The sequence below is a fragment of the Brachyistius frenatus genome, unplaced genomic scaffold (assembly GCF_029030835.1).
Source record: "Brachyistius frenatus isolate BFR_SWC_R1_liver_20210118 unplaced genomic scaffold, ASM2903083v1 Contig_435, whole genome shotgun sequence".
NCBI lineage: Eukaryota > Metazoa > Chordata > Actinopteri > Embiotocidae > Brachyistius > Brachyistius frenatus.
The window spans coordinates 54,304-58,284 of record NW_027211034.1 but is presented as its reverse complement, the minus strand read 5'-3'; positions in this window follow the sequence as shown (position 1 = coordinate 58,284).

Below are 3,981 nucleotides of genomic sequence, written 5' to 3'. Positions count from 1 at the left end.
AGTCATAAGAAAAAAAAAGTATCTTAACAGATGACATTTCAAGTTTTTTTTTTTTCTTTCTGGACTCTTGGTTGCATTTGAAGCAGATGCTTTTTTTCTCACTAATTAATGCCAGCGAAAGACAAACTCTGACATTCGCTCACCGAGAGGAGACAGAAAGAAAAAAAAACACTAGTTTGCTCATTTTGGTTGTTTTTTTCCACAACTCACGGGGGAGAGGAAAAGTCAGAGGCGCTGCTCACGTCTCCGCTTGGCAGATTTACACCGGCTATAAGGTTAATTGGTCCGATCCCCCCCCTCCCCCTCCCGGTGGACGGAGGGATTGATGACCGTGAAGAGACAAAGAGACAAGAGAGGCCGAGACCGACAGCGTCCAATTTAGCGTCCTCTCCCGTCATTTAGCCGACGGCCGGGTCGTTAGCCGAGTCTTCTCCTCGCCGCTGGTCTGGTGGTGCAGGATGAGGAACACCTGCTGAAGGTGGCAGATGGCAGCGTGAAGAGCCCAGAAATAGACGCACACGAGGGGGAACGGCGGATGATTCAGCTCCTGCTCCTGGGTTTTTTTGTGTGCTAATTATTCATTTAAAGCACGGTAAAAAGGGTTTATATAAGCTGGATATTTTTTATTTTTTTTATTTTTTATTAATAAACAAACCTCAGCGTGGCGGTCGAGACACCGTGAGGCAGGTTTTTTGTTTTTTTTGTTTTGTTTTGTTATAATCCCGAGGGGAAGGTTTGCAAATGCAACTAAATAATGTGCAAAAGAAATTAAGTAATTAACGCGAGTATCCATCTTCTACGGTAGCGTCGTCAACATCTACGGTGTCGGTTATGTAATACGATGTAATTAACGGAGACCAGATGGAATCTTTCACGATTAAAAACATTTTTTTAAGTTAATTTTTGCACTTTTGCTTATTTAACGGCAGATCATTTTAGTCGATTAGAGTTCTGTCTTCATAACTTCAATAACAGCCTACGTCTGTTGTGTCTTTTTATTTCCTGCATCCCCGTCTGTTTGTTAAATTTCTAGCTTCTGTGGCTTCTAGACGCCGTCCACGTTATCTTTACGACTTACTTAACCACTCAGAAACGTCAAATGTACGATCGGTCCGGCATCGAGATCGTGTTTTCCGGATTAAGAAGTTTGTCGCTTCGGATGGATCCGTCACCTCATCATCACCTCGTCCTATTTTATTGGGTTTTTTTTTCAATCTTTTAGTAATTTCCAGTTAGTTGTTGTTGTTGTTGTTGTTGTTGTTTTTGTCAAAGACTTGCATGAATTTTCACTGATCGTCTCATTCATTTATTTTTTTTCTGTCCAAAAGAATCCGACTCCAGACATCGAGGCTTTGAAGTGAGCTTCACTAAAAGATCCCCAAAAATTCCTGCGAAGAGTCTGTGAGACTCAGACAGGCAGCTGAAAACCATTAAATCACCGAAGATGAAAAAGAGCGAGTGCTGCTGTAATTCAACAAAAACAAAAACACAAGACAGACACAAGAAAACAACTGTCACTCCGTTTCGTCAACGAACTCGAGACAAACGCACAAATGCACTATTTTATGAATTTAATGTAAAGATTTAACCAATCAGCTACCAAGTCCCCCAAAATTGTTTTTTTTTTTTTTTTAAACTGTTAGAAGCAAATATTGAAATTGGCAGAAAGGATTTTGACTTTGTAAATTTGCATTTGTTTTGATCCTTTTCATGACAACATATTGAGCCCGATAACTGAAGCGGTTTCTACTCCAACTGGAAAAAAAATCGTGGTTAACGTTCGGCTAAAACGTCTTCGTTGTTTGGGTCGATGTGTGTGGGTCGTAGGTCGTGCCGACTTCACGCTTTTCACCTTCGTTGTAGAAATTCGGAGAAATGAGAAGCCTCTGTGGATGAAGGTCATTTATGCAGTTCACAAACCGACAGTTTCCAGGTGGCTAATTTCAGTGTTTACTTTCAGTCACGCTAAAGAAAAAAAAAAAATCATTTAAAATGATTCGTGTCTTTCGGGAAGCTGCAGGGTTGTTCACGCTAGGCGCACCGACGTACGATTTTTAAAATGCTAATTTGCGCAACTCTTCAGGCCCGTGAATTTCTACGACGAAGGTGGAGAGTGAAAAAGTTACAACCCGGCATCACGGCGAAGCGTGAAATAGACACGCCAGTCCGCTGGAGCAAAAGATTAAAACGTGAGATAGCTACGCTTGCCGCCGTCTAGGCGTGAAAGTTACACGTTTTTCCTGTAGTGGACGAAAACAAAACCTGATTTGAGCCGTGTGATTTACAGGGTAATGAAACTTTTGGGGTTAGAAAACCAAAAATAACTCAAGAAAAACTGTCGCCACCTTTGGGATTCAAATCTCCTCGTCCCGCAGAGCCGTCTGTGATTAACGCCAACTAGCCTCCCCTCAAACCACCTAGCACCGCCAAAAAAATGTCCTTCTTATTTGGTCTCATGACCTCCGTTGCCGGACCTTTGGTCACATGACATTTACGTGCGTGTAAGTTTCACGCTTACAAAACGTGCAACTTTCAGCCAAAGGTCAAAGCGTTCCTATCTCACGTTTTGCTGACGAGGACAGGCGTGTCCATTTCACGCGTCGCCGCGATACCGGGTCGGAAAGTGAAACACATTAATGGAAAATACATCCGGTTGAAATGAACTGGAATCATCCTGTAAAACATTGTGGCGAGCCCGACTCCGAGAGCGCAAACATTTCTACTTGGAAAATTATTCACCCGGTTGTTTGCGAACGAAACTCTCTTCACTTCTTTTTTTTGGTGTGTGTCTGAAAAGCGTAAACAGAAGCTTCTGTCAGGGCTTTTAGATTATTTTGAGTGGCTTCGCCCTCCATTACCGCCCCGGTCGGAGCGGCGCTGCTGGACATTAGATCTTGTTTAGCCTCTTCACGGCCGCCCCCTCCTTTTAATTTATATATCTGCAGGGTTGGCTAAACAAAACAAAACAAAACAAAACAAAAAAAAGCAACAAAAAAAAACAAACAAAAAAAAACAGAAAAAGAGGAGGGTCCTGAAAAAAAAGCAACAAAAAAAAAAGCAGGGGATGCAACAGAGGCTCACCCTGCCAAACACTGGCCAAGAAAAGCAAAACGCACAGGAGGGATTTAGTCAAGTGCTCATTTAAATACGAGTGAGCAACAGACTGTAGAATTTGAATGAGATTATAAAAGGGAGACGGTTGGGGGGGGGGGGGGGGGGGGGGTAGGATGAATTTCAATTTGAAAGCATTACACGTATTCTTCTCTCTCTTTTAACCCCCCCCCTCCCCCCCTCCCCCCCAGAGGTGAGATAACGATTCCCAACAACGAGCAGGAGGGAGGGAAGTTGGCAGCGCAGGTCGCGCACACATAAGCGAAGCACACCCCCCCCCCCCATTCCCCCATCCCCACCGCGGGTTATTATGGCACAGCTGCGCCTCCCCTCCTATTTATCTGTGCGCGCACACACACACACACACACACACACACACACACACACACACACACACACACACACACACACACACACACACACACACACACACACACACACGCCCAGAGGAGGATGCAGGTTAACGGAGCATCATATGTGAGTGCAGCTCCACTGCAGTGGTACGCATTGCACCTCGAAAACCTCCTTATCAGATAGCAGCCTCCACAGCACACACACCGTATATAGAGATGCGTTTAGTGTGTGTGTGCGTGTGCGTGCGTGCGTGCGTGTGTGTGTGTGTGGTGACGGGGGGGGGGGGTTCGCCTAATGCCGCTTCAAAGACAACATCAGCAGCAGGTTGAGGGAGGAACCAAAAAAAACACAAAAAAAACAGTGATGGGGGGAGAGCGAGGAGGGTGGGAGAGAGAGAGGGAGGGAGGGTGGGAGAGAGAGAGGGAGAGAGAGAGAGGGTGGGAGGGAGAGAGAGAGAGGAGAGAGAGAGAGGGTGGGAGGGAGAGAGAGAGAGAGAGAGAGAGGGGGGGGGGGGGG